The 12,787-nt window shown below is 38.8% G+C and overlaps 1 long non-coding RNA gene across 1 annotated transcript; it reads right to left on the bottom strand.

Annotated features, from left to right (window-relative positions):
* Positions 1-120: 120 nt before the first annotated feature.
* On the bottom strand, positions 121-4,365 carry LOC147315895 (uncharacterized). The gene is made up of 3 exons (XR_015124324.1): positions 4,110-4,365; positions 3,806-4,021; positions 121-485 (listed from the first exon to the last, which is right to left on the bottom strand). It is a non-coding gene; the product is annotated as an uncharacterized LOC147315895 (long non-coding RNA).
* Positions 4,366-12,787: the final 8,422 nt, after the last annotated feature.

The raw sequence follows: 12,787 nt of genomic DNA, 5'->3' as shown, positions 1-12,787 counted from the left end.
TATATAAACAAACTAAGAGTTATAACATGATATTGAGCCTGATTTAAGTTACTATAAACTCTTTGGTCCTTTACTGGTTCACAACTCTTTATTGAAAAGCCCAGTCATTAGTTAAAGCATACTGTACATGTGACAAAAAATGTTACGCATGAGCAGAAAGAAAGAAGCCATGACTCATGAGGGTAAAAAGATGTTACTCACAAAAACAGTCAAAGACATTCTTAAATAATAATGGCTGCAACTTCCTTTCACATACTGTACATTTCTCCAAAAGACAACCATAATTTTAATAAGGAAAACAACTTGAGCGGCTGTTTAAATTGACACTAAACTGTAGGAAGGTTTTTCAGATTCACTTATGTTGGGTACATCTCTAGTGCAGTTTAGTTCCTTGAGTCTTTTTCTTCCTTTCTTCCTTATTGCCTCCTTTGTTGTGTTGTCTTCAAGGGTGTGTCTCCCCTCGGGTCCATGCAGGACTCCACACCCTGAACGGGAGAGAAAATATATTCCAATCACTTCTTCTAAATGCTCCACTTACAGTTACTGACTTTATGTCACTAGCATTTTTTTTAAAAGTGTTGCCATGACATCAGACAAGAAGCGAAGTTGCGTAAACAAACTGCATGAATGGTTCATATGACCTTTAGGTAAATTCCATTTTGATTGTCTTAAAAATAGAAGGAGGTTGTATAAGGGTGTGAAGTAAACACCTTTTTTTTTTGATTATGTGTTTGCAAACTGGAAGTTTGCTTCTTTTGAATCCTTTTGCCTTGGGAATTGATACTGTTATATAAAAATATAAGAGAAGCTTCCAGGACCTTGTTGAATCTATGCCATGAAGAATTAAGACAGAAAAAGGGGATCTATTAGGTTTATTAGCAAGATAAACCTAAACTGAATTTGATGTTAGCAAATCACAGCCAGCAATGATTTACTTTAGAGAGATAACTCCTGCTCCCTCTCACATACTGCATTGACATGTACTGTAGTACAGCCTTTCACAAAACAGCCACAACCATAGTGTATTTTTTTCTTTTTAAAAAAGAAAATTAAAGAATATATGTGTTTAAATATGTGTTTATTAGATGACCTGTGTAAGAAACACAATATTTTCTGAAATATCTGAAACTTTTTCTGAAATGGAACATTAATTGAAAATGGGCTGAATGTTATGTTTTTGAGAAATATGTAGGACTGCTTTCTTCCATTTGCGCAACATCTCTAAAATTAGAAATATCCTGTCTCAGAGTGACGCTGACAAACTAGTTCGTACATTTATTACTTCCAGGTTGGACTACTGTAATTCATTATTATCAGGAAGTCCTAAAACTTGCTGAAAAGCCTTCAGCTAATCCAAAATGCTGCAGCAAGAGTACTGACAGGGACTAGAAAGAGAGAGCAGATTTCTCCAGTATTGGCTTCCTTCCATTGTCTCCCTGTCAAATCCAGAATTGAATTCAAAATTCAAAGGTCTTAAATAATCAGGCCCCATCTTATCTTAATGACCTTGTAGTATCATATCACCCTATTAGAGCACTTCACTCTCGCCCTGCAGGCCTACTTGTTGTTCCTAGAGTATTTAAAAGTAGAATGGGAGGGAGAGCCTTCAGTTTTCAGGCCCCTCTTCTGCAGTTCCAGCTTCCAGTTTGGATTCGGGAAACAGACACTATCTCTACTTTCAAGATTAGGCTTAAAACATTACTTTTTGCTAAAGCATATAGTTAGGACTGGACCAGGTTACCCTGAATCCTCCCTTAGTTATGCTGCAATAGGCGTAGGCTGCCGGGGATTCCCATGATGCATTGAGTTTTTCCTTTTCAGTCACCTTTCTCACTCACTGTATGTTAATAGACCTCTCTGCATTGAATCGTACTTGTTATTAATCTCTTTCTCTCTTCCACAGCATGTCTTCCATCCTGTTTTCCTTCTCTCACCCCAACTGGTCGCAGCAGATGGCCCCGGCCCTCCCTGATGCTGGTTCTGCTGGAGGTTTCTTCCTGTTAAAAGGGAGTTTTTCCTTCCCACTGTCGCCAAAGTGCTTGCTCATAGGGGGTCATTTGATTGTTGGGTTTTTCTCTGTATCTATTATTATAGGGTCTATCTTATAATATAAACCGCCTTGAGGTGACTGTTGTTGTGATTTGGTGCTATAAAAATTGAATTGAATTGAACTGAGGGGGTGATGACTCATGATGTGGTGGTTTTGTTTTCAATGGGAATTGTAAAGCTTAGTTTGGAGACTCAAATGAAATACTGACATATCAGTAACATCAGTGGCCTCTCAGTCAAATTGGAATGTCAAAATGGTTTCTGTAGGGTGTCAAGCTACACATCAAAAGTGACATAAATGAGAACAACAGCTGTGAACAATAAATTGATTTAGATAAAAAGAAACAGAAAATAATCTCATGTTGCTAAACTGTCATAAACTGTTGTCATGGCATCAGATAAACAAACAGACATGTAATGCCTGGGTGACTCATCATTCACCTTATAGTTTGTGTATACTTTGAAGCTTCAAAGTGTGTTTGGAGTCATCTTTGTGTTATGCTGTATTGAACAAATATCTTCTTTCTAAACCTACATAAATGAATAGAATGATTTAAGCTGTTATCACGTCTAAGCAAGTCTGATGTAAACAGACTGTTCTTATAAAGCGCTTTTCTACTTTATCTGAGCACTCAAAGTGCTTCAGACAACCATTCACACACATTCACATTGCTTCCTATTTAACATTCACATGCATTCATACTCCAGTGGATGCATTGGATTAGTAACCATGGGGTTAATATCTTGTCCAAGCATATTTGGCATAAATACAGACCGGAGCAGACAGAAGTTGGTGAACTGCTCAACTACCTGAGCTACAGCCACCTTGATGTCAGACTTAACCAGTCCAGCAAGTTTTTAGATTTGTCCCCCATAACTCAGGCATGCCTCTTGTCTTTGGGTAACCACACCCAAAACCACAACATAATCCTAAATTAGCGCACTCTTTCTATCTCTTTGTCTCAGGTGCTCAGTTCAAATTGTCCAAATCTTAACAAAAGGATTAGAAATAGTTGCTCTTGGCTTTTAGCACTAAGTAACTTTAGAAAGTGTAGAAGTGCATCTTATGCGGGTCCTTATCATTGGTTTAACACTAAAGTGACTGTTCAGTGGTTTAAAAACAGTACTTTCCTGTTGTGCAATGTAGCAACACACTTCAAAGTACTTTGTATCTATTGTTTTTAAAGACCAGGGTTTTGCATTTTATGTTGTTCTAAATTCAACTGTACAATAGTGTAAAAAAGGCTGAAACAAACCTTTTTTTTGTTATAAGGATTTGTGGTTTTTTTAAACAAGCTTAAATATTGCAACTGGCTTTGCTTTGCTGGAACTTGAAGTCAACTTGATGCTGATGCTGATGTGACGCAGTTACTGGAAAACTTCAGACTTCTGGGAAAAAGAGAACCAAATTGCTACAGTTGCTGAATCAGTGTTTGTTTGCTTTTTTGTGTGTGTGCATGCTAATGTCTCTCTAAAGCACTTTGAATCACCTTGTTGTTGAATTGTGCTATACAAATAAACTTGCCTTGCCTTGTCTAAGCTATATGTTAATTATTACTGCACGATTGCAAGAATGAGCAATTGTCTGAGTCACCTTTAAACACGTAAGTCCTTATCATTACAAGGGTAGTGATTAAATGTATATTACTATGTATGATAAAAATCTTATAGGTGTGTGTGTGTGTGTGTGTGTGTGTTTGTGTGTGTGAGTGAGTGTGTGTGGGCGCGCCAACACGTGCCAACAATAACTACTTACTCAGGTGTTGTTAGGAAAACTGCACGGATGGATTTAGTGGCAGAAACACACACGGGCACAAGAGAGTTGTGATGCAAGTTTATCTACAATGATGGGGAATATTTACAAGGGAGGGGGCTATATACAGTGACAAATAAAAATGTGCAAGGAGAGCAAAGCCGAAGAGATGAGACAGAGCCAAGGTATGTGGGTGGGCAGATGACGCACCGGAGCTACCTGAAAACGAGGGACAAACAGAGTTTACGGAGTAACGTCGACAGCCGAGATTTAAACTAAAGTGGACGGAGAGAGTTGGAGAGCTTACTTGAAACACAAAACTACAGCTGTAGCAGTGATCACAGACTGGTGTAACGTAGCTCTCCGTCAGGGATCCACAGTAGCCAACACAAAGAAACTAGGCAGGCGAGCAGGCAGCGGAACAGGCTAAAACAAAGTAGAAGCAGGCAGAAGATGGATCCTAAAAACATGCAGCTCAATAGCGTGGAATCAGCAGATTCAGCTTGCACAAACACGTTACCACTTGTGACAGCGACAATACTCCGACACCAGACGTCCGTGACTCAGCTCCATAAAAGCGCTCACTGATGACGTCCGATGCGCCGCAGGTGTGCCGGAATGCCATCAAGCCCCGCCTCACCTACCTATGCCAAAAAGGAAAACAAAAACCAAACAACAACAATACACCTACCCACCACCTCCTAACAGGTGTGAGTTAATTGATTATGTTAAAGTGTCATACCTGCAGCAGGGTTTAATGAGACAATTAAAAGATGTGTAGGCAGATGAGTAAATAGAATGAAGAATATGCACTATATGTCTCCCATGGATCCCTTAAACATTGTAACCAACATATGTAATCATCTGGAAACAAAAATCTCATTGACAATAGATGTTTTTATGCAAACCTGTTTGCAAAGTCTGCCTGAAGTTACCACCACTTCACTTCGTGGTTTTTGTAATATCGACTGAAATACCAGCTTCTTTGAAATTGAATGCCTTTCCCCCAATCCCTTCTAATTTACGGGAAATGTGATAAGACACGAAAGCTGCAAACAGATATTCTGACTTATTGAGCAAGCAGAACTTGTGTAAAAGTTTCAGTGGTTTCTGTGAACCACAGAACCCATATCTCTATGATCATTTTTTCTCTGTGTGTCCTCACACAAAAAAACATATCACTGAGTCAAGTGCCTTATGCAATTTCACAGACCAGTATGTCACTTCTAGGTCGTTATCATGCAAACCACTTCACTGAAATGTTTCGTTTACAATAAATTGCCACAATTCTTGTCAGGTCACTTGTGGTAAAAGGTGGCTCTAGAGAGCACAGCCAGGGTTAAACCTGCAGTAAACGGGAAACCACATGACATGTAATTTAATACCCCTCCAAAAGGAGATGTAGTCTTTGCAGTCACAGTAAGTCTGTTTAGCTTCCTTGGAAAAAAAAAAAAAGTTTGATGTTGTTCTGAGGTGCTTTATCGTGAGTCTTCAATGACTTTCCACAAAGTAAATCTTCTAAATCCTCTGAAGTTCAAGACTTTTTCAGGCATTGGATTGAATCTGCTAAAATGAATGGATTTAAATATTGTTTTTTATAGGTATTATTTATAGAATGAATGTAGAATGGCTGAACTAAAAGAATAAACCTTGTCTTAATGTTTTAAGGGGTGGAAATTCCCCTAAAGGGAGCACTGTGCTTTTGAAAGTTCTAAAAGTTAAGTTTTTCTAAAAAGCTCCAGGTTCTGTACTGATTATCAGATGTTGGACTATGCTTATTGTCTCACCATCTGTGAGTGAACTGGTGGTTGCAAACCAGTTTTGTGTGTGCGAGGGGTGGTGAAAGAGCATAACGTTGGTTTTATGCATCGGTTCCTGCAAGCCAAATGAGGTTTTTCATTTCAGAGGCAAGAAAAGCAACTGTGACTTTACCACAGATTGTTTATGTATGAGTCATTTATGCATCATCTATTGTGAAAGGAAAAGTTGGTGAACTAATTTAATGATCCTAAAATTTGGGGGAAGAGTTTATCCATAAACTCAGCAGGTTTCCAAGGTGTCCAGCTGGTCACATGAAAAGGAAGGTCAACGAGTTGGATCCATAGCCTCAGTGTAAGGTTCACTAGGAGTTAGTTTGTACTTTCTTTTTTTTTTTTTTTTCTTTGTTTCTGTTGGGTATTTTTTAGCCTCTGGGGTGTATTTTATTAAGATATTTGGCTAGTGTGCTCATAGATTTTTGGTAGACCAGTCTAACTGGAAGGCTGACTAAAAGATAAAAATTACACAACTCCCCATGTGTGATTTATGCCACTTCGGTAACAGTCAGTCACGTCTGCTTTGACTGAAGCCACAGCGCAACAACAAGCAGGTAAACATGGTTCATTGTTTGTGATTTGTTTGTTATGAGAGCATACAGCACTGTGATACAGCACTGAGGAATCTACTCAAGGAAATTATCCTGAGGTCAACGGAATAATTACAAGAAGAACACGGGCCCTGTTCCATAAATAGTAACAGTATTTGAGCTTTGGTACTGTTTTTCACTGCGATGATTGTATGCAAGTGGAGGTTTCCTTAATCCGTCTTGTACCGCTCTAAGATTGTATTGTTACTCTCTTTGCAAAGTTTCCCAAATTAGATACTGTCACTTAGCAAGGGATTTTCTCTTATTTGAAAGAAAAAAGCCTTGATTTATGGTAGTGTTGCTTAAAATATACTGTAAAACTGATTCCTGTGAACAGCAGTAACACATTGTAATGTGTGGTCATATTATGTGATACTTTTTTTTTGTCTTGTGTAAGTTTTTCATGTGTAACTTTGCTAAATAAGGGCCTTAATTTTCACATGCAGTCCATATAACTGACATACCAAGTGAAGTACAAATGTTGGGTGTGCCAATTCTGTTTGTCTTTTCTCTAAACTTTTGCATAGCATGCATCCTTTGCATAGAAGTAAGCTAACGAGTTCACACAGGCTGCTTTGAGTGCCTTCAAAATAACTGTCCACAGTTGTTATATTAATTCTCTTAGTTCTGCCATGTTTGTGCAGAGTTGTCCTGTCAACCTATGTGAAAAAAGAGTGTAACTATTACCTCCGAGCAACCGTAATGACATCGGTAACTTTAAAATGCATTTGGAACAATTGAATGTGTAAAAAAAAGGAGACTTTGCAGAAGTGAGATAGGAAAAAACATTACCTATTGTCTTTCAGGTTCTGCTGGCAGCCAGCTCAGTAGGGGCCTGTTACAACAGCATTGAGAAATTAGAGCGCTGATCTTATCTGCAAATTCCATCTATCACATGACATCTCTAAACATTTCATTTTATCATCAGCTTTGATGTGTTAAATTTAAATACATTTTAGATCACATTTTGGCTTTAGAACTTCATCAAATTTGTCTTTATGAAACCTGTCAAAACCAGTGCACATGTGGTGTTCTTGGTCAATATAACCTCCTGTTATCATTGTAGGCAATGTTGGGCCAAAAGCATGACATCCCACAAGATGTCAGTAAAGCCTCAGATATCTTATCGGCTTCACCAGAAAGTGTGCTTTTCACAAGAAGTGAATAGTTCTGCTTCTTTGCTCTTTAATGCACTGGCTCATAAATATAAATAATTGATTCTACAGAATTCATCATCATAATGTCAATACAAATGAAACATAAATATGTGGAAGTGCTAGACTATGACGGTACAGAGAGTGAAAGCACATCAATATGTATTTACAATTGTTTGTGAAACCTCAACAGTTTCTAACAGAAAGCGATGATATTTCCTGGGTGTGTATGCCAACGTGTCCTTTTTTCTTTTGCTGCTGTTAAATTTTACGGTAAACAACAACTCATCACTTTTACTTTCAGTTTGAAGTAAGAGTACAGAAACGGGGATTTTGAACACACTAATTTGTGTTTGGTTTTGTGGTTAGTGCCTTGGTCTCATTTCATGGGTTGTAAAACTTGCATTTCATGCTCTGCTCAGTTTTACTAAACAGTGACTGCAGACGAGGTTAAACTGGCCATGTTTTTGTATCCAGTGCTGAAGTGTACACCGAATGCTACTAACAATTACACATCTCTGTTTGCATGCCAAACCCTTACCTTGCTGTGGAGTCTTAAACCTAAAACTGGCCTTTGAAGGGGTGTGAAGGAACTGTCATCGCTCTGATGGTCTAAAAGTGTTTCTCACAAAAACAGGTGGACATGTTTTGTTTCTAGTGGTTTCCTATGACAAACTCCAGCTCACTGTCTGCTCTTTCACGCTATATCAAACATATAGTGAGCTTATCCGTTTAGCTGTCATCTTCTCAAAAGTGTCATAAAAGCCATGACATCTGAGAAAATGGGTTACAAAGTAGATTAATGGGATGTGTGTTTTTCATTAAGTTCCATCTGTTTCCACTTTACAAAAAAGACATTGAATGGGATCACCCTGGAATTTTCCCAAGTACACACACAATTATTAGTTTTGTACACACTGTTAAATAGCTGCACATTGTACCATCATTCAGGACACATTTCTGACTCATTTTCCATCTGGACACAACACCCATCCTGCAGATGACTCTCCGAGCCGCAGAGCTGTCAATCACTTCCAGCTTTGGTTGTGGCTCCAGCTCTCTGGCCCTTTGCCGCGTCAGCTTACCATCACCTCCCCTCAGGCAGCAAAACCAATTAGTGCCTGATAGTAAAGCAGAGACCTTCTCTACAAACTTCTGAGCTCAGTTTTATTTTCTGTCTCTCTGTGGCCACAAAAACAATTTCCACCATTGACCCGAAGCATCAGAGGTCGAATGAAGAGATTTGCTAAGATATAATAATCTTTTCTTTGCTTCACTTTTTGTGGAAAAATAAGCTGTGGATGGTGGTTCTAAGAGACTCTGCTCGTATCCCTGTGTGCATTTTAAAGTTACTCTGCATGTCTTTAGAATCTGAGCGTGTTTGCATTGCAAAACTTCCCCCCCCCCAGTCTTCTTTATCAAGATGAAACCAAACAATAGCCCTTGTGAATCTGATGTCTTTATCAACATGCATTTGCATCTAAAAAGTGCTTTTTGTTTTCCTTGTGAATAATCATGGTGTGTTTTTTGCATTGGGCTGACAGGACAAGACTGGCTACTGCAAATGGTAACAAAAGGAAACATTGCCTTTTAATGTCTGTGGCTAGAGCATCTAATCATGAGTTCCCCACAACTCTTACTTAAACACTAAGCTGGTAATTAAGGCCAATCTATCACAGCACTTTGTGGAGTGATTTCAGTCACAAAAGCCTAAGAAGAGAGACAGGATTTTTTGATCATCTGCATTAATATTTGTATTTTTCCCATTTTGCGTCACTTTGTATTTCACTGACAGACCGAGAGGCTTCAGGATGAGGAAGATGGCCAGTGCTTACAGATAAGGAGCCCTGGAGGTTATTCGGAGTATCTGTATATACTACATGTCAGCTTGGACATCCACACATTTGTCATTTCGGCAGCTCTATGGTAGGGAAAGGTTCATAGTTATAGTTTGTAATAATGATGATAGCTTGAGAGAGGCCAAAGGTCAAATTTGTATATAGCAAATGGATCCTGCAGAATAAATATGTGGGCCAGGGATAACTAACATATACTGCCTGTAATAACCATCAGACGTGACGAAAGCTGTTTTGGTTGCTCCCTTGGATCTGCATGTTTTATTTGGCCCACACTCCTTCTGACACAGCCTTCCCACTTATTGAGGTCTGGGACCAGCACTAGGAGTACAATAGCTTGGTGAATGTGAATGTGTTAACCACTGCACCATGGAGCCACAAGGATATATCAGATACAGTGATTTTACAGGTCAGAAAGACACTTCCATTGATCAACACTATAATACAACTAACTTCAGCTGTTCACCTTATCACAGTGACAGGAGTTTAATTCTATTTATGCTATTAAATGCAACCTCAATGCACTGATCCAATCATCATCTTGTTGTGTTTGTATGACCACCCTAACCTCTCTCTCACGTCTCTGATATATTCTCAGTGCTGATTGATTGACGAAGGCTCACCGTATGAATACAAACCCGTAGACTGCAGAGCATTAAGATCGCAAGCTGGCTTCTTGGTCCCTCTCTTCTCCTCCCTTGCCTCCATCACCACTGACTTTATCTCTCTGTTGCTTTTAAATCTTTGTTTATTGAGTATAGGATGAGTTGGGAGTTACCGGCAGTATTTTTGCCTTTGTTTTTCGAGTAGTCTAGTTTACCTGAGCTAGTTTAGGCGAGAAGCCTGAATCCAACAACCCAATGTGCGGTTGGTTCATGGTTTTGTTGAGCTTAGGTTCTTGGGTTTTCCTTGTATTTTGGCTTATTTCTGTGGTTTATCTTGTTTCTGTTTAGCTCTCCTGAAAATTCCCTGTTCTCCCTGTTGATGGGGTGTGTTTTTCGACTGTTACCTTGTGCCTTTTGTATGGACATAATTGATAAATTATTAAATATCTTTGATGGTACTTTCATTCCTCCAGCCAGCTTCATTTCACTGACTGATGGATGGAATCCAGTTTAAAAATTTTAGGTTTGTCATTTTGTTTGTCACCAGGGAGGGGTGGATTTGTCTGATAAGTCACTACTGTATGAATATAGAATAGGTTAATCCCCAGGTCTTTCACAACTCACCCAGCAGGTTTAGAGCACTTTGGCACTGCTTAAACAGAAGCGACGTTCCATTTATAGAATTAGAAAGTCATTGTCCATATCCCTTTGAAATTACTCCAAATGAAGGCCACTAGGCATAAAAATTAGGATATGAGTATATTACTGAAATATAGAAAAAACAACAACAACGCCTACAAGGTCTCAGGAACATTAATTTGAGTAGACTGGATATATGTTGGTACATGAGTATATTTTAGCTGTCCTGGGGCAAGTAGGAGTCTGCGTGTTTTTACAGGTTGGCAGTGTGATACATTGCAAATATCCCATCTATGGACAATTTAGAATCAACATTAACTATGGGAGGAAGGGGAGTACCTGGAGAGAATCCATGCAAGCACGGGGAGAATTCTACACATAATTGCCCAAGCTGACCTGGCAAGTCCAATAAAATGAAGCATCTGTAATAACCACTGCACCAATGTCTTAAGGTGAAAAGCAGAAGAAAATGGGCTGAATCATATGTGCAATTACAACTTGAATTTTATTGAAAGAAGGAAATCTGAAGGAAAAAGTATTCTAAAGAATGCACACACAGACAGGACAGAACAAACGGAGGATTGCAGCTTGATCTCAGCTGTAGAACAAAGGAAAGATAAATTAAAGTGAACCAAGAGGCTGAATCATCAATCTCTGCAGTGAAACAACAAGAAAGAGATTCAAGAGTACAGAGAAAAAGTGGCAGACAAAGGGTGACAGAGAAAGAAGGAGATGAGAGCTGTCGAGGTAGACAAAGACGGACCTTTACTGTCTGTCCCGTCCGTCTCATCACAGCTTCCTTTCTTAAGAAATCCTGAAAAAAGGGAATGCCAACATGACTTTCACAGCTGTCAGAAACATATTCGGTAAAGTTTATGATTCATGTATGCGTCAGATGCACACAGAAGAGTCAGTGCTCATTAGCCTGTGGGTATAATGTCATTCTTTTAGACTTTGGTAAGACTTGCTTATAAAGTTTGGTTATTCGCCAAATGTCAGCGTTATTTGTCATCATTGTAACTGAAATACATTTGCCTTGCCATTTATGTTTTAAATATCTTTATTTTGTCTCTGAACAACACACTCAGCACAAGCATAATTATGACATAACCTTTACGATGAAAGAAATGTCTTGGCTGTCCAAATTCTCAGGTTATGCAGCTGAAAGTGTAATATTTTTGAGAAGATACGTTATCACCTTAGTGGCCAAAATAACCAGCAGGTGTTTAATGAGATCTGCCCGAGAGATCTGGTGACCATTGTCAAGGTATTTAGAAAATAAGGAACAAAATGAAAGTCCAAATGAGTCCAAAACACGGAAAAATAAAGTCAAAATGCACTTTTTAATGGTAGGAAAATGGTTCACACAAATGCCAAGATAACAGGGTCAAAAGACACAGCTGGGGAAACCAGACACAGGTAAAATAAATAAAGACAATGGCAGGAAATAAACCTAAATGCAAATGTAAGAGTGAAAATGAGTAACAGGAGAACTTGACACATGGGGTTAAAATGGGGCAACAGCTGCAGGATCAAATAAACTCTAATGTAGCCAAAAACTAAAATTAACAAGTAAGATTTAAAATATTAATGGACGTATATGAAATTTTAACCTGTAAAGAGATTAAGAACCAAACAGAGAATACTAAATAAACTGAAATGTAAAAGTCTAAAACTCAACTCTGTGTTCAAGACCAAGGACGATGACAACCATTTTCACATCATTTATACTCGTCAAAACATTCAGTGACCTCTCGAAGGTCATCATGATTCTGGAGGAGCCACGCACATCAGCATAATAATTTTTCAGCATAGGATTCATTGACTTTGTGTTTTTCTGCAGTGAGCCTCCTGCTCAAAAGGAAACCATCTGAATCCCTTAGAAAAGAGGATTTAGGTTTAGGTTTTTCTTAATCTGGCTTTGATCTCTCACTCTGACTTTTGAACAAGGCCCAGTACAAACCAAAGGTTATAGATAAAATAACAGGCAAAATGTTAACAGGCATCAAATGGACTCTAACAGACCAGGAGTCAGTTTTAAATGTTTTATTGTAAAAAGTGAGTATTGGAAGTACTGAAGCTTGAGGCTGGCTGGTGACAGTGCATGGAGAGAGACTGGATTGGTAGAGGTGAGTGGGCTAGTGAGGTGATGAGATAGCTGCCAGGCAGCCGATGAGTGGCAGGCTGGCACACGAGCCAGATTTAAGCCACAAAGAGAATAATGAGTAGCACAAAGAAAAACACATGGAACACTGATCGAATGGGTTAGATTAATAGTTAAAGAAGCCTGTGTAGATATGCAGATGGTGACGAGATAATGAGGAAAG

Source organism: Aulonocara sp. 'chitande type north' Nkhata Bay, linkage group LG13 (genome assembly GCF_057382095.1).
Source record: "Aulonocara sp. 'chitande type north' Nkhata Bay isolate Kocher_YH1m ecotype deep benthic linkage group LG13, A_spYH_male_GT1.1, whole genome shotgun sequence".
Lineage (NCBI taxonomy): Eukaryota > Metazoa > Chordata > Actinopteri > Cichliformes > Cichlidae > Aulonocara > Aulonocara sp. 'chitande type north' Nkhata Bay.
This window is presented reverse-complemented; position numbering and strand designations above follow the sequence as displayed.